General features: G+C 48.9%; 1 long non-coding RNA gene across 1 annotated transcript in view; it reads left to right on the top strand.

Annotated features, from left to right (window-relative positions):
- The window catches only part of LOC310845059, a 482,739-nt gene that overhangs the window by 558 nt on the left and 463,902 nt on the right, over positions 1 to 18,279 (top strand). Inside the window, exon 2 of the long non-coding RNA XR_014564439.1 lies at positions 4,759 to 4,917. This is a non-coding gene — a long non-coding RNA (uncharacterized lncRNA). The remainder of the gene's footprint in view (positions 1 to 4,758; positions 4,918 to 18,279) is intronic.

Here is an 18,279-nt window from a genome sequence, read left to right as displayed (position 1 = left end):
TTATTTACAATCTCTAGATGTACCGTGTTATGGCCTTGAAAATCAAGATGGTGCATAGAGTTAAACCACAGAGCCTAGGACTTGCCGATCAGAAGGTCAGCAGTTTGAATCCCTGCAACGGGGTGAGCTCCCATTGCTCGGTCCCTGCTCCTGCCAACCTAGCAGTTCGAAAGCACGTCAAAGTGCAAGTAGATAAATAGGTACCACTCTGGCGGGAAGGTAAACAGCATTTCCGTGCGCTGCTCTGGTTTGCCAGAAGCGGCTCAGTCATGCTGGCCACATGACCCGGAAAAACTCTGCGGACAAATGTCGGCTCCCTCGGCCTATAGAGTGAGATGAGCGTGCAACCCCAGAGTCGTTCGCGACTAGACTTAGCTGTCAGGGGTCCTTTACCTTTACCTTGAGCTAGAGGGTGGGCAGTTTCAAAAGTCTAAATAAGGGCTTCCACACCAATGTTCTGGGTTCCTTCTCCCTCCTGCGTGTGATGAGTGAGGACCCTGTTGCAACAGTTTAATAAAGATCAGGCTTACTAGCTGCTTTGCTTCTCAATATTCTCTGGCTGGGCCTCTGTTATTTTCTCCTACCGATAGAGAACCTACGTAAGGACCCTTGGGTACCCCATAAGGGAAAAGGAGCGCTTCTTTCTTATAACACCAGCTTGGCCTCTCTTTGGAAATCTCTGCCTTTCATGGGACCCTCCCAGAAGTTCTGCTCGGCTCTGCATGTGACACCTTCCGCAGTGATGACCTGGTAACAGCTGTTACCGGAAAAATCCGAGGGCTCCCTTGGACAAAACAAAGACACCAACCAGGATAACTTGGAGCAAAACAGCAGCCTGTAGGCTTGGCCTTTATTGAACTGTTGCAACAGGGTGTTCCCCTCACTTGCAAGAGAGAGGAAAGACCCAGAAGAATAGTGTGCAAGGTCTTATAAAAACTTTTGAAATTCCCCTCCTCTAGGTCAAGCCCACCCCCAGAAACATCATGCATACATCACAGAAAGGAGGGGTTGAGGGAGGAGTTGTGGTGGTAACATGAGTGTCCTGTCACCTGGCTGGTTCCTCCCTTCCCCCCTCCCCATGAGTCACTTCCAGGAGACAAAGGGGAGTTTGCAGTTTCCTGCCCCCAGAGGGAAGATCTGATCATTGTCCTTTGTTTCAGTCCATGCTGAATCCACTCCCATATGCAAGTTCTTTGTGATCTTGATTGTCTTCTGTCTGGGATCATCAGGGTTGGCATAACAACTGGGCAGGGCTCCTGTGGATGTGCTGAGATGGTGAAGGGATTATGGCTGACCAGAACCAAGCCACCCCCTTTTGATAGTCCTTGTCATATGGAATAAAATAAAAATGGAACAGTGCAAATTCCATGTATGGTTGATTTTTCTATGAATTTATAACAGAAGTGTGGCGTATGTAGTGTGTGAGTGTGAGTGTGTGTGAAGTTTGTACAAACTGGATGATGGGGGGGGGGCGCGTTTCCTGCTACACAGCATCCAGGGAAAGCTGCGAAAGCCAGATGATTTCCTGACAATGCTCAGAAACGCATGAAATGAATGAGAAGCAGCGAGGTCATTGTTTTGTTATCTTGAACCGGGGCTGGGTTAGCTAGGGGAAAGGAGAGGAAGATTTCCCTGAAATTAAAATTGGGTTAGGGTTTTTTCTCTCCCTCCCCCCCCCCGGCTTCTTCTTCTTCTTCTTTCTAACTCCCCCCTCCCGGCGCCTGCTCCATGTATTAGATAAATATCACACTCGTGAAAGGGACGGGTGAGAAGCAGGGAGAAAGGTTTCAATAAGAGAGCTCAGAGTGTAATGAAAAATCTCCGGGCAGGAACAAGGCAGCACATCATGTTCAATTGCGTTTTTCTGTTCTCTCTCTTAAGGACACGATTGCGTTGTTCGCAGGTTCTTTGGCTGTGCTGAGCCACCACACCCAGCACCAGGCTGGATTTTTGTTACACAAACGTCTTGCAAACGATCAATTCTCTCTCTCCCCCCCCCCCCCCCACTTTTTTTGAGCAGGCCTCTTTCTCTAGCCTTATAGAAAAAATTGGCCTCACCCAGCAGCTCGGCTCTTCCTCTGTTCTTCATCTAAACAAACTGGCATACCGTTCTAACTTCTATAAGCCTCTGGCAAGCCTGGCACCTGACCCTTCATTTCCCTAAGTGACAAAGCCCCATATGCTTTTTGTTCTGCTTTCCCTTTAGTGAAAGTCCTGTTTGCCCCTTCCTGTCCCAGCTCAGCAGTGTGGAGGTAACGCTCTGCTTTGAGAAGGCAAACCTCGCATCGGACAAGGAGCATTGTACCTGCTTTCACTGACCTTTTGCTTTCTTGGCTAGAAAACAGGGTTTTCCCCCTGACCGTTTGTCCTCTCACAATTTGTTTGCTAGACATAACGCTTGGCTGGAGCATGACCAGGGGCGCAGATGTAATCAAATATTGGGGGGAACATTTTAGGGAAACACCTGCTGACACGTGTATTTGCTAACGCTGGAAATGTGCTTAGATGGAAATACGTCCTGTTCAGGGTGGTTTCACTACTGTTTCCAATTGTTGACTTCTGCTAATAAAAGGAGCCTTTGCAGAACTAGTCGGCAGCTTGCTTGGAGCATGCTTGCCAGCGTGCTTCTGCACAGCTCACCTGCATTCAACCTCCTGTCGTCTCCGTTACTCCTACGTAGCAGTTGATAAGGTTGGAAGATTCAGGACAGATGAATGGAAGGACTCCTTGATGCAACGCAGAGATGGCAGGAGGCAGTGACGGCCACCGTCCTGGGGCTCCTCCAGACTTCCTTTTGTGCCATGTTTCCAGGTGTAGATCTTTAAAGCTCTGTGTCCAAGTCCTTTCAGCTGCTGCTCTGGTGCTTTCCCCATGACAACCCTCTCTTTGCTGCTGAATCAGAGCAAATGGCAACTCGTGAGAAACTCAAATAGCTGTTTATTCCAAGTCAGTGTTAAAGAATGGGTTTTTTCCTGGGGAAAGCAGCAGAGGGAAAAGAAGCGAAATGCTCGTAGGTGGAGCAGGAAAGTGTGGACCTGTGCCTAGAAAGTGTGGGGCAAAAGGTAAGTGAGGATGAGTCCCTGGACGGCTTCAGAAGAAGATTGGACATATCCATGAAGGAGGAGACATCTATTGATGGCTGCTAGCCACCGTGGTTCTGCTCTGTGGGATGTGATACATAGGTAGCAGTCAAAGACAACATTCCTTGTTTTCCTAGAGTGGACATGCAAGGGGATGTTTGGTCCAGCCAGTCGGAACTTCCTGTTTCCTCCTGGGCTGGGACATACTTCCTCTTGCAATCTGCCTCCTTCCCTGCAGACCTTCCTGAGTGCTAAGACTGGCAGAGGGGGCCTCAGAAGCTGATTTTGAGAAGTGGGCCTCAGCCTCTTTAGGGACCCCCTGGAGCACGAGGCCTGGGCTCAGGTGTGCTTCTCTTTGGATGAGATGCTTCTATGGTCCGTCTCACTGAGGACTGTGGTGCAGCAGGTGAAAGACACCAGTCCTCTTATTTTTACTTTCAGTAGGAGAGATCTGTGGGGAGGGGGGTCCCCCAACTGTAGGCTGTGGACCACCAGTAGTCTGTGAGCTTCATTCAGGTGGTATGTGCAGTGTCCATATTCAATATCCGTTGGGTTTTTAAACTGCATTGTTCCTGCTTTTTTATTTCTTATATTGTATTTCAATTTGGATTCCATGTGACGCAAACGACAGTACAATAAAATGCAATATAAGAAATAAAAGAAGCAGTAAAAATGCATTTTTGAATCATACAGCAATCTAGCACAGTGTGTTACAATGGAGAAACCATTGAGTGGTCTGCCAAGACCCTCAGCAAGCGATCCGTTGGGGGCAAAGCTTGGAAGCTGCTGAGATATTTCTAGCCAATCATACACCCCACTTTCCTATGTCTATGCTTCTAGCGAGGAAGCCTGATGTGAAACAGGGATGCTTTGTCTAGTCTCTTGTGTTTATTTCTATTAATTTTCATGCGCACAATAGTACAAAACCAATCTCCTCCTCATCTCACACAAGAGGCAAGCAAAAGTAACATTAAAAAAACCCCACATACCAAAATCTGTCTGTACAACCCATCTGTCTGTATCTTTCCTGGCACAAAAGGTTTGACCCCCTGGAGGGGAGAGTTGCTCTTGTGCTCAGATCCTGCTCTGGTCGGTCACTGTGAGAACAGGATGGAAGACTGAAGAAACCCCAACTAAAGAATCGTGGCAAGAAAAATTGATGGACTGTGCAGAACTGGCAAAACTGACATACAAGCTACGGGACAAGGATAACTGTGACTTTAAAGATGAATGGGAACCCCCTACAAAGTATCTGAAGATGCAACAAAGCGAACTGGACTCCTTGGTTGGCTTTGAATAAACATTCACAAACTATTTATTGATAACAATCAGTTAAATAGTTTGAGGATCTATACAACTGTGTAACATGCAGAAAACAGCATTTTTAGAGAAATCAAAGACTGGAACTGAGGTAAGCCGTGGGGTGGGGGAGGGTGGGTTTTGTGTGGGTGGGGGGAGGGAGGAAAAATGGGGGAAAAAATAAGGATGATATGTTTCTGGATAATATGTTTTGTTTTAATTTTGAATAAAGGAAAAGGTAAAGGGACCCCTGACCATTAGGTCCAGTCGTGGCCGACTCTGGGGTTGCGGTGCTCATCTCGCTCTATTGGCCGAGGGAACCGGCGTACAGCTTCCAGGTCATGTGGCCAGCATGACTAAGCCGCTTCTGGTGAACCAGAGCAGCACACGGAAATGCTGTTTACCTTCCCGCCAGAGCGGTACCTATTTATCTACTTGCACTTTGACGTGCTTTTGAACTGCTAGGTGGGCAAGAGCAGGGACTGAGCAACGGGAGCTCACCCTGTCGCGGGGATTCGAACTGCCAACCTTCTGATCAGTAAGTCCTAGGCTCTGTGGTTTAAAAAATGAGAACAGGGAGCGGGACTAGATGGGGCCTTGGCTCTTCTTCTCTTCTGTTCTTAGAGAGAGTTCCCTGCAGGATGGGTCAGGGAAAGAACTTCGTCTCAGAGGGAGGATGGCAGTGGGAACCTGCTTTTATTAATAAACACCATTATTGAGCCCCATGACATATGCTGGGAGCTGCCCTGGCTGCTCACAGGGGAGAGTTGAGTAGACAAACGATCAGGCGGCCTTTTGGAAGCCCCATCTGTCGCAAGGCCACCTTCCTCCTGCCTGGCAGGGCTGGCACAGCAGGGCCTCATCCTGGGAGAAGTGCCAGGTGCAAGGAGAGTTATGGAGCAAACTACCCACCGTGACTGCAGCACGGAACAAACTCCATCTCTGGCACTCCGGCACGGCTTCTCTCTTTAATAAACGTACTGCACGCGGCTGGTGCTAAATTAGCGCGAGACGCATGGATCTATAAACATTATGTATTTGTAGCAGGAGGAGAGGCCAAACCTGCCTGCACATTACGGCACGGGAAAAGAGTGTCGTTCTGTAACAGGTGTGCTTCCAGGACCTTGGGCTTGCTGCTTTCTCTCTGGGTGCTGCAGAAAGACATAAGAAGAACCCGGCTGGGTCAGGACAGCGACCCCATCTTGTCCACAATCCTGTTTTCCCAGAGGCCAGCCAGGTGTCCCAATGGGAAACCAGCAAGCAGGATCTGAGCACAAGATCCCTCTCCCCTCGTGTGTGCTGGGCCCAGGGGTAACCCAAGCGACACGGCCAGGTCCGGTCCCGAATCCAAGGATTCCACAAGGAGTCAGTCCAACAGGGCCAAGGCAGGAAACCAGGCTAGGTCAGGTACAGGGTCACAGGCAGGTTCTAGCAAACAGCAATGTTGCTCCCACAACATGGGATGAGGTCCAACAGCCTTTTATCTCTGTCGGTGTGGCGGCCGGTCCTGATCCCCTGGTGACTCACCTCCCTGTCTCACCCAAAGGTGAGCACTCCTCCTGCGAGTACTCAGGTCTCTCCTTCTCTCAGACCTGAGTCTCTGCAGCTCGGGAGATGTCAGTGGGTGACTAGACCCAGAGACCGCCTCAGCCTCCCCTGACCCAACTGGTAGTGGAGCAGCTGTAAGTGATGGCCCAGCTGGAGGCAAGGAGGTCATCCCCGCATCTGGAGCCAGGGCAGAATCAGGCCCCTGACTCGGCCCAGCTGGTGCTTGTTGCAGGGGAACCTGTGCAGACTGGGACTCCTCAGGATCAGGCCCCAGACATGGTTCAGATGATGCCTGAGGCAAAGGATCCGGTGCGGACTGAGTCTCCTCTGGTTCCCAGTCCGAGGCCATCACATCCTGTGATTTCCAGCAACTGGTATTCAGAAGCATCGCTGCCTCCGACTGTGGAAGCAGAACACAGACTCCATCCTGGCCAGGTGCCCTCAATAGCCCTGTCCTCCAGGAATGGGCCTAGCCCTCTCTTAAAGCTTGTCTTGCACTAGAAACTAGGCTTTTAGTGTCGCGCCTTTGGCCCCCTGAAATCCATTGCCAGCTGAAATTAAGACAGGTGCCTAACATCATGATGTTCAGGTGCCGACTGAATACATTTTTATTTGGGAATTTTAGAAGCATGGTGGAATATACTGTGGAACAAAGCTCTTGTGGAATAATTTGCAAAGCATCTTAGAGCGCCAAAGGACGCGAAAACCAAAGACGATTTTGAAGCTGCATGGTTCAAGTGTATTCAAGACTGTGCCATTTACATTGCCTATGCACAAAATGTTTCTTGGGGGTAGCGATATACAGGGATTGTTTGCTATAAACATTTTTAGAAGCTGAATAAATGTTTTCTTTTTAAGGCTTTCTCAGACGGGAGACCAAGTCACTTATGGAATGTTGATTTCATGTATGCAGGTATTGCAAGGTACATTTTCATGGTTTTTAGAGTTTTGCAGATATGACCTTCTTGCTTTTAGAAATTGGGTTTTGTGTTTCACCCTGTTTTTATCTTGTACACCGTTCTGACGGCCTCTCACCATAAAGCGCTTTACGAATCTGTTAAATACAAGAACCTTGCAGGTGACCACAGCAAATGAGCATCTCCAGACAAGCAGGTCCACCTTGCCTGGTATATTATTATTATTATTATTATTATTATTATTATTATTATTATTATTTAGAGTATTTGTACACTGTTTTTCAGCCAAAAAAAGGCCCCCTGAGTGGCTAACATAATAATCAAAACAAGACATTGGTTTGCAATCTAGAAAAACACAGCACGCAGCACTGGCAGCACACAGCACACAGCACTGGCAGGTGCTTCTCCAAGATCTTGGGGCAGAGAATTTAGCATGCATGGAACTTGAAGGGTTTGAGCTTCACTTTCCTCACCTACGTGCCCGCACATCGTGAAACTGTGGAACTCCCTCCCACAGTTGTTTGAAACCACAGAAGGGGAGAGTTGCTCTTGTGCTTGGGTGCTGCTTGCATGTTTCCCATTGGGGCATCTGGGTAGTCCCTGTGAGAAGAGGATGCTGGAGTAGATGGTCCTGATCCAGCTCTTCTTAGGTTCTTAGGTTCTTATGACCAAGTCCCCTGCTTGCTCCAGCTGGGTGTCGCCTGGACTGTGAGATTGCCCCGTGCAACAAGGAGGGCTGTTCTGCCAGGAGTCCACGATGGAGGGGCCCCCTCCCCTCCTCCTCTTGCACACACCAGAGAAGCCCCCCTCGCCAGGTTCAGCTGGGGTGACTCGGGAGAAGCGTCTTGCACCCAACGCAGCCCAGGAAAAGTGCCTTCAAAGAAAAACAAGGCGCATTGTTTATGGGTTTAATTAAAACCCTGCATATGAAAACTCACTAATCTGATTTGTGCCGGGACGTTGCTAAAGTGCTAACATCAATATATCTGGCTTTAAATATTTTATAATGGCAAGCCTTAAAATATTAATGATGCAACCCCAAATCGGAACCAACGCGGAGGACTCTTCGGTCGCAGTCGATTAGCGGGAAGGAGGAGAAAGCAAGAAAACAGCCCATCAGCTGTCAGATCAATCTGCCTCCCCAGCCAGCTGCTCAGCTCCATCTCCACAAACAAACCAGAGTTGTCCCTTCCCACAAATTAAATGAAACGCTTCGCCACGACGCCTCCTTTATTGCTATTCCCTCCTGTGCGGTGTTTTAAAGGAGAGTTTCATTTACTGAACAGTTGCATGGCAGAGACGCTAAATAGGAGGACTCTTCCCAAGTGCGCCAGCCGGTTGCGTCTCCCGAGGACCAGCAAAGCTCTTCAGTCTGGTGCCTGTTCAGGGCAGAGCCAGGATTAGACCTGGTAGCTTCAGGGAAGTTGCTTCCCTGCCAGGATTAACCATGAACAGACTCCGCAGCTCTGTGAGCAGGAGCAAGGATGCCTTCAGAGAACCAAGCTCTTGGCCCCCACCAGGGCTAAGTCAAAAAGTCCCCTTTCCCGTCCCAAAAAGTTCTCCAGGTTTTTCTCAGGCTGAAAAGTTAGGGGGCATCTTGGTTATTTTTTTTGGGGGGGGGAGACACTGGGAGTGTTTGACTCACTTCCAGTTGTATGGGCCACCCCAAATGTGGGGTGCCATTTAAATAAAAAACTATAATTGACCTCCTTTCTCTGGCTCCTTCCTTGCAACTCCCAATGGCATCACCAACCACAAATTCATCTTGACGCCAGGGAGGGGCAAACCTGGTCATGTCAGTTCCTCTCAGTTCCAAGTTTAGCTCTCCACATTTCCGCATCAGTTGGCAATTAAAAACACACAAACAAGTGCTCATGAAAATTCATCAGCGTCTTAGTGTGAATTTCTTCTTCTGTACCCATCTTGGTCTGCAATTTGTACCTTGCAAGCACATTCTTTTGCTGGGATTATTTCCTTTAGGAGAATGATTCTTTGTACTGTTACGGATCTGGAGTGACAAAGTTTGAGGAGTGCAAGGGCACCCATAAATGCTGGAGGTAGTGAGAAATCAATAAAAGGTAGAATTTAGATAATATTTGGAGTATTGAAAGGGAAGAGGCCAGGCCAGTGGAAAAACGCAGGCCAGGGCTTCACGTGAGACAGGTGTCGCTAGGGATGACAAAAGATGTTTTAATGTATTTTTAACCTTCTGTTGGAAGCTGTCCAGAGTGGCTGGGGAAACCCAGCCAGATGGGCAGGATAGAAATATAATAATAATAATAATAATAATAATAATAATAATAATAATAATAATAATAATAATTTATTTGCTGAAAGCAAGTCATTAGCCCATCAATGGGAACCACCAACCAGGCAGGAGGCTCTGCTGGGGAGGGGGTGAGGTTGCCAAGGTGACGGGGGTGTGGGTGGGTGTGATGTCACTGCAAGAAAAGAGGATGCCCTTTTTGAAAACCAGAGGTCTGGAGAAGGGGGTGTGTAAGCAGACAGTTGGGGTGGAGTTGCTTGGAGCAAGGGTTCTTGAGAAGAGAAAGGAAATGGGGAGAACTCCAGGCAGAAGTCATGCTGGGCAGAAGCACCTTGGCCGGCTGGCACAGAGACACAGAGATGGCATGCAGGGTCCTTTGGGCTCCGACGCTGCAGGGCTGTGGGTTCAAGGTGAACTTTCAAGGTGAAAGTTTGGTAGTTATTTTTCTCTTTGAGAACTGGTGGGAGGGCGTTCCACAGGGCGGGCGCCACCACCGAGAAGGACCTCTGCCTGGTTCCCTGTAACCTCACTTCTCACAGTGAGGGAACCGCCAGAAGGCCCTCGGAGCTGGACCTCAGTGTCTGGGCAGAACGATGGGGGTGGAGACGCTCCTTCAGGTATACAGGACCAAAAGCTATGCAGTTGGACTTAGGAGAAGTTGTGTGGACGTTCTGCCTGCTCCCACTGCTCTACTGCTGAAGGCAGCCAATTTCAGGTGCCCCCTCCATGGTGAGGCACCCAAAATGCACCCTCAGCTTGCAAAGTGATAACATCCCTCAAGGGAAGCTTGGAATCACAGAATTATTGAGTTGTTGTTGTTGTTACTAATTTCTCTATATCCCACCTTTCCCCCTGACAGAACTCAAGGCGGCTTACAGGTAAAAACAAAAACCACGAAAAACAGAGACAAATAAATCATAGAACTGTAGAGTTGGAAGGGACTGCAAGAGTCAAATCTTTTGCCCAACGTGGCCTCAAACCCACAACTCTGAAATTAAGAGGCTCGTGCTCTCCCAACTGAGTACAACTAAATATGTATAGAACCGAAACTATATGCATATATAAAATCTGTTTAAAATATGCCAATAATTACAATGAAAGCAGCACAACACCAGACCTTTCGTTAAAATCAGTTCCCTCACAAAGGCCTGTTGGGGCACCCAAGGGCCCCCCTGCAATGCACTTGCACTACACCTCTGGCCATTTCTTTTCTGCGCAGCCAAAACTGACCCCTGCCAAATGAGACTGCATATTCCAAGCCCCAATCCCCCCCCATATGCATTTGCATCGCTCAGGCTGGTTTGCAGCAATTAAAAGCAGCAGCAGTAAAATAACAATAAAAAAGCAGTTTTAAGAAGCCCTGCAGAAGTCAGTGGATTAAAATGAATCCAGATCGGAGGGTGCATTGCAATATTCCTCCTCCTCCTCCACCTGCTTCTTTCCAGGTAAGCTTTGCTGCTGCCTCCTGCCATGACCCAAATACCGTACGCCCCTGTTTCCTCTCGCCGGCAAGTGTGACGAGCGAATGCTGCACCTTTTCAAAGCTCATTTAGCTTCGCCGCAACAGGAGCCAGACGGGTGACAAGCCCAAGCCCAATGCAATATGATGCGCACAACCTTTCCCCCCTTGCGACATATTTCTCACGGTAAAAAAGGGCTGTTGTGTTTTTTAACAGCAAACATGCAGGAAACAGATACTGTGCCAGCAAGAGGCCTCTGTTAGAGGAAGGCCTGGGATACAGCAGTGATGAATAAAATAACGATATATGAGTAGTTATTGGAGGGAAGATTCCACTCACCAGAAAACCTGAGTGTTTTGTTGCACTGGAATCAATAGAAAGCAAACCAAACTGTCTTTCTTTTCTGAAATGTCGCTGCCTCCCAATGTGGAAGCAGAGCCCAGTCCCCGCGTCTTGTAGCCTTTGACCTCCCTCTGCTCCCTGAATTTGCCTAACCCTCTTTGAAAGCTTTTACCCAGCTCTATGTGGGGCTAGGGATGTGGGTGGCGCTGTGGGTTAAACCACAGAGCCTAGGACTTGCCGATCAGAAGGTCGGCGGTTTGAATCCCCGCGACGGGGTGAGCTCCCGTTGCTCAGTCCCTGCTCCTGCCAACCTAGCAGTTTGAAAGCACCTCAAAGTGCAAGTAGATAAATAGGTACCACTCCGGCTGGAAGGTAAACAGCGTTGCTGTGCACTGCTCTGGTTCACCAGAAGCGGCTTAGTCATGCTGGCCACATGACCCGGAAGCTGTATGCTGGCTACCTCAGCCAATAAAGCAAGATGAGTGCCCCAACCCCAGAGTCAGCCACGACTGGACCTAATGGTCAGGGGTCCCTTTACCTTTACCTATGTGGGACAAGAAGCTACAGTTAGAACTGGATATGGAACAACTGATTGGTTCAAAATTGGGAAAGGAGTACGGCAAGGCTGTATTTTGTCTCCCTGCTTATTTAACTGATATGCAGAATTCATCATGCGAAAGGCTGGGCTGGATGAATCCCAAGCCGGAATTAAGATCACCAGAAGAAATATCAACAACCTCAGATATGCAGATGACACAACCTTGATGGCAGAAAGTTAGGAGGAATTAAAGAACCTTTTAATGAGGGTGAAAGAGGAGAGCACAAAATATGGTCTGAAGCTCAACATCAAAAAATCGAAGATCATGGCCACTGGTCCCATCATCTCCTGGCAAATAGAAGGGGAAGAAATGGAGGCAGTGAGAGATTTTACTTTCTTGGGCTCCATGATCACTGCAGATGGAGACAGCAGTCACGAAATTAAAAGACGCCTGCTCCTTGGGAGAAAGGCGATGGCAAACCTAGACAGCATCTTAAAAAGCAGAGACATCACTTTGCCAACAAAGGTCCATATAGTTAAAGCCATGGTTTTCCCAGTAGTGATGTATGGAAGTGAGAGCTGGACCATCAAGAAGGTTGATTGCTGAAGAATTAATGCTTTTGAATTCTGGTGCTGGAGGAGACTCTTGAGAGTCCCATGGACTGCAAGAATATCAAACCTCTCCATTCTGAAGGAAATCAGCCCTGAGTGCTCACTGCAAGGACAGATCCTGAAGCTGAGGCTCCAGTACTTTGGCCACCTCATGAGAAGAGAAGACTCCCTGGAAAAGACCCTGATGTTGGGAAAGATGGAGGGCACTAGGAGAAGGGGACGACAGAGGACGAGATGGTTGGACAGTGTTCTTGAAGCTACCAGCATGAGCTTGACCAAACTGCGGGAGGCAGTAGAAGACAGGAGTGCCTGGCGTGCTCTGGTCCATGGGGTCATGAAGAGTTGGACACGACTAAACGATTAAACAACAACAACAACATGTGGGGCTACCTTTGAAGGTGACCTGGAAACTACAACTAATCCAGAATGCGGCAGCTAGACTGATGACTGGGAGCGGCCACCAAGACCATATAATACCGGTCTTCAAAGACCTACATTGGCTCCCAGTACATTTCCAAGCACAATTCAAAGTGTTGGTGCTGACCTTGAAAACCCTAAACAGCCCAGCAGACCTGAAGGAGCGTCTCCACCCCCATCGTTCAGCCCAGACACTGAGGTCCAGCTCCAAGGGTCTTCTGGCGGTTCCCTCCCTGTGAGAAGCCAAGTTACAGGGAACCAGGCAGAGGGCCTTCTCAGTAGTGGTGCCCTCCCTGTGGAACGCCTTCCCATCAGATGTCAAGGAAATAAGCAGCTATCCTACTTTTAGAAGACATCTGAAGGCAGCCTTGTTTAGGGAAGCTTTTAATGTTTAATGGACCACTGTATTTTAATACTTTGTTGGAAGCCGCCCAGAGTGGCTGGGGAAACCCAGCCAGATGGGCGGGGTATAAATAATAAATTCTATTCTATTCTATTCTATTCTATTCTATTCTATTCTATTCTATTCTATTCTATTCCATTCCATTCCATTCCATTCTTCTAATCTGTTGGAACAGTGTCCTTGCATTGGGCGGAGCCTGAGCCAGTGGTGGGTGGAGCCAGAGAGAAGAGGGTTAAGGATTCATTCATCTGGACCAAAGACTGTGCTGCTTCCATTGTCACCTGGGCTGCTTCAGATTAGTTCTAGGTGGGGCTACTCAGAAGCAAGCACCAGGGGTTGATGGAGTCATTCTCAGGTGAGGACAGAGAGGATTTGCTTTAGTGCAACAGAGCAGAGGTTTGGTGGCCATCTGTCAGGGATTCTTGAGCTGCAATTCCTGCATTGCAGGGGGCTGGGCTGGATGACCTTTGGGGTTCCCTCCCAACTCTACCATTCTACTATTCTATAAAACCGGGGCCTGCAGCCTTTCTGGATCTGGCCGGACTCAGCCTTTGTCAGGGCTGCCTCTGCCCTCTGTAATAAACAAAATCTGCCCTTATTCCCTTATGGGGACACAAGAGCCTGTAAGGAATCCTTATGTAGGTTCTCTATTAGTAGGAGAAACTAACAGAGGCCAACCAGAGAATATTGAGAAGCAAAGCAGCTAGTAAGCCTGATCTTTATTAAACTGTTGCAACAGGGTGCCCCCTTCACACGCAGGAGAAGGAGGAGGACCCAGAACCTAGGTGTGCCCACAATTATATACACATTTTAAATTGCCCGCCCTGGAGTCCAAGACCACCCCCAGAAACATCATACCTACATCACAGAAAGGGCGGTCTACAACAGAATTCTGAGTGCCTTGTTTATCTCCTGTCATTGTTTATCTCCTGTCTGGCAGGTTACCTGTTAATGCTTACTTGATTGGATTGCCTGGGGAGCCTGGCCAGTCTTTTGTAATGATAAATACTTAGTTCCTGAGCCACAGGTCACAGGCTCACCTTATTCATACTCAGACATACCCTTAAGACAGGATTTGTGAAGGAAAAGACAATGGGGAGGCTTTTCCATTTTCCTTTGACCTTGAAGAGAAAACATTTGGTCAGTTTGGGAGCCAAAATGGCTCCAGGACTGTCGTCTTGTGCTGCCTCAGACATGTGGCCCATACATTTATGTACGTGTTTGCCTGGCAAATCCATGAACATTTATTTTATATATATATATATATATATATGCTTAATTTTTTTATTTCACCACTGCTCATTGATATGCCTCTCAGCATCGCTCTCTGCTTGGTTTGCTGTTGAACTAATAAACCTGACTCTGTCTCCACCAAGAAATTAGCTTCGCCGATGAGTGAAATGTATCAATCTCTTGCAGGCAATTCTGGCAACAGGCATCCTTGTGAAAGGCGCTCAGTGTCTCTGAAGGTTGTCTTGATTTAGGGCTTATCCACATTTGCCTTTTGCCCTGCTCTTTCTCAGACCCCTTCCTCTGAAATCCACTCTAGGTGTGGAGTGTTAATGGAAAAATCCGAGGGTTCCCTTGGACAAAAACAAAGACACCAACCAGGATAACTTGGAGCAAAACAGCAGCCAGTAGGCTTGGCTTTTATTGGAAACTGTCGTGGCAGGACTCCCACCCGCAACAAGATGAAGCAAAATGGAAGTCCAGAACAAAAGTAGACCCCAACTTTTATCCCCCAAACTACACCCCTAAGACTAATCCCCCAAACTACACCCCTAAGACTACATCACAACTATATCACAAAAAGGAGGGGTTGAGGGAGGAGTTGTGGAGGTAACCTGAGTGTCCTGTCACCTGGCTGGTCCCTCCTCTCCTCCTCCCCATGAGTCATTTCCAGGGGACAAAGGGGAGCTGGCAGTTTCCTGCCCCCAGAGGGAAGATCTGATCATTGTCCTTTGTTCCAGTCCATGTTGAATCTACTCCCATATGCAAGTCCTTTGTGACCTTGATGGTCTTCTGTCTGGGACCATTAAGGTTGTCATGCCAACTGGGTAGGGCTCCTGTGTATGTGCTGATATGCTCAAGTGATTATGGCTGCCCTGTATCAAACCTTCCCCATTTTGTAGTTCTTCCCTCCTGGAGTAAAATAAAAGTGGACCGGTGCAGATCCCATGTATGGTTGATTTACTATGAATTTATCACAGAAACGTTGCGTATGTCGTGTGTGTGTTGATTTTGTACAAACTGAATGATTGGGGGGGGGGGGGTGTTCCTGCAACAGGAGAACCTCAGAGCAGAAATGTAAGGGCACGAGATGCGCTTTCTGGATGAGGCCAAGGACCCACCCAGTCCTGCCTCCTGTTCTCACAGTGGCCGACCAGATGCCCATTGTGGGAAGCCAGGAAGCAGGATCCGAGCGCAAGAGCCACTCTCTCCTCCCGTGGTCTCCAGGTTCAGAAGAATTTCTGCCTCCCTCGTCACCCCCTTAGCCCTGTCAAAGCAGAAAGAGCAGCAGCCATGGTGTTTGTCATCCTGAAGAATGGCGGACGTAACTCTCCCCTGGTGTCCCCGATAATTGAAGAGGGAAGCGGGAGGAGGAGGAATGATTCTGCCCCCTGAGGCTCATCTGCCAGCAAGACGTTCCAAGGTTACTGAGGGGCTGTGAGCTGCAAAACAATCGCTGCATCCACAGGAATTGTTTTATGAGGTGGAGGGGGAGAAAGGAAACAAAGGCCGAGACCTCTCAGCGGGGCTGGGATTTCTGTCTGAAAGGCCTTGCTAGGTCAGCACTCTGGCTTGCCGCTTCCTGGAATCGATAGGGCCTCTGACACAGGAGGAGATCTTTGCTGGGCAGGTGGCGTTTCCACAGGCTTCAATCATTGATAGTGATCTTTTAATTTATTCCAGTTGTCAGCCTCGCCTCTGACAAGCAGCTCCGAAATGTCCTCTGGAAATTAGGGACCGGAGCCTGTCACCTGCCCTCGGGTCGTGCCCTGGGCCGTCCCAAGACATCTCGCTGCCGCAGGCAGAAGAAACAAGCGGTGTGCATGCTCCACACACCAACACGCGGCACGTGGCTCTTCCCCTGGCCATGCACAGAATGGACCTTAAAAGGACATTTCGTTAAGGACCAGTAGACAGAGGAAACAGCAGGCATATAATACACAGAAGCCTGTTTTCTGCAGCTCCCAAGGTGAGGGTCCAGATCATGGGATTCGAATCACAAAAAAAGGAGATTCTGATTAAACGTTAGGAAGAACTTTCTGATGGCAAGAGCTGCTGGACTGTGGAGCGGAGGTGGACTCTCCTTCCTTGGGGAGCTTGGGTGGCCATCTGTCATGGATGCTTGAGCTGAAATTCCTGCATTGCAGGGGGTTGGACTAGATGACCCTTGGGGTCCCTTCCAACTCTATGATTCTATGACTAGATTGTCAGGAGTTCAGCCTACACTCGAGTAGGACCCTGGCAGAGACACATGCCCGACTGGCATGTTCTCTCCCTCCTGGTCGATCGTTTGGGAGCTTCAAAAGCTTTCTTTTGCCAGAACATCACAGCGACCGATGCCAACAGACACCGACACACTTAGGGATCCGCAGAGTTTGCGCAGTTGCATAACAGACCTCAGCAACTCAGCATTTTGGCTAATCTACTTTATTTACATATAAACACACATGGAGCACTGCAACATGGCTCCCTCTCTCTCTAGCATCAGACAGCAAAGAGAAAAAGAACAAAGGACAATAGTCCCACTTCATGGAACACAGTAACACAAACATCCTGTCTCCGTCACTTCCCACTCTGTGGAGTCAAAACATACACCGTCATGTGATAGACAACAATCCCATGACTGCAATCATGGAGCAGGAATTCTAACATAGATGGGCCATTGGCCTCATCCAGGTCTCTTATGTTCTCCAGTCCTCACCTGTGATTTTCAGCAACTGGCATTCAGAGGCACTGTCTCTGACAGTGGAAGGAGAGACTTTGGAGTTAACTTGGCCAAACTGTTTTCTTTCCTCGCGTCACATTTGCACCTGCCAGACGTGTGCCCCCTTCTCCTTAACATCCCCTTAAGATCCCTAGGAAGGTCGATCTGTTGCCCGGTGGCGACTGCGAGGTGCGCGAGTGTGTCTACGAATGAGCGATTCCGCCTTGGACCGTGAGTCATGGATCAGTTTGGTTTGTCACCCAGCTGGCTCGCCTTGTAACAAAACGAAATGAGCTGTACAAACACACAGAATGTGCTTGTCATGCTTCCACGCCAGAGGAAATGAAGGTTTATTTACTGTTCTAGAAAAAGGCCTTTTCTTTCGCAAGACAAGGTAACGATCAGCCCAGAGACGCCATCTGAGTGTGCTTTGCAGAGTTAAACCCCCATCCAAATAGAGATGTTGACTCATGCAGGTGATCATCCCTTAACCTTGACCTCCCCAAGGTGACTGGCAACAGGGAATTTGGCAGACCTTGTGCCAACAGGAGTGTCCTGGGGTTGGTGGTGGTTGGGTCGCCCTTCCTTGCATACCATGAACATTCCCTGCAAGGAAGCCCATTCTGAACCCACCCACCTCCTTGAGTCATCCAGCTTGAATGAGGAAATGTGATGGGAAGGGTATAGATTGGCTAGCACCCGTGACGTCGCCAACACACCCCAGAACTGTTTCAAAATGTGTGTGATTGTGGGCTCTACTACTTCACAGGGGGAAGTCTGAATGTAAAAATGAACAAAGGTATGTATGCCGCTTTTAGAAATGGAGAGATGGGAGGCAGGCCCACCCAAAGTAGGAGGAGAAGGGCAGAATGGCGGAACACATGTGTGATGGGATGATGAGCTGCTTGTGCGTAAAAGCTTAGTCCCTCAGAGCTTGGTCCTGGTTGTCAAAGCTCTGTCTATAGCGGAGCCCCTTAAACATGACTCCCTCAGTCGCTGGCAGAATCCGACAGTGGGCGTTTGCGGAATCTCTTCCAACATAAAAGTTCCTTAACGGAAACGCGTCTTCGGGATTCTCGGCGCGACATTTTCCGGCGAGGAGTGGGTGTACCTATAGGAGGTCCTGAAACCTCTCCACTGTTTTCACTGGAAGTGTCCCTGAGCCATCCCTCCGACTTGCTTTCCCTTGGAGCTCCCTCTCTCCCCCTGCTGGTTCCCTCCTCTGCTGCTGAGTCTCTCCTAGCCTCCGTGAGCCCTTCCACTACCTGCCTTTCCGATGGCAGTTCCCTGACATCCACCTCCCCTCCAGGGCCCCCTTCACCCCCTTCCGCCCCTTCCTCCACGGGTGGTGAGGATGCAAAACCCCAGAAAGAGCCTCCCTCATCTTCTGAAGACTCGAACACTTCCCTCCACCGGCTGCCGTCCCTTGTCCCTGAGTACTCCTCCTCATCGGAGTCTACTCC

Source organism: Podarcis gaigeae (genome assembly GCF_964106915.1).
Source record: "Podarcis gaigeae genome assembly, chromosome: 1".
Taxonomy (NCBI): domain Eukaryota; kingdom Metazoa; phylum Chordata; class Lepidosauria; order Squamata; family Lacertidae; genus Podarcis; species Podarcis gaigeae.
Note: the sequence above shows the minus strand (reverse complement) of the source record. Positions and strands in the feature narration are given on the sequence as shown.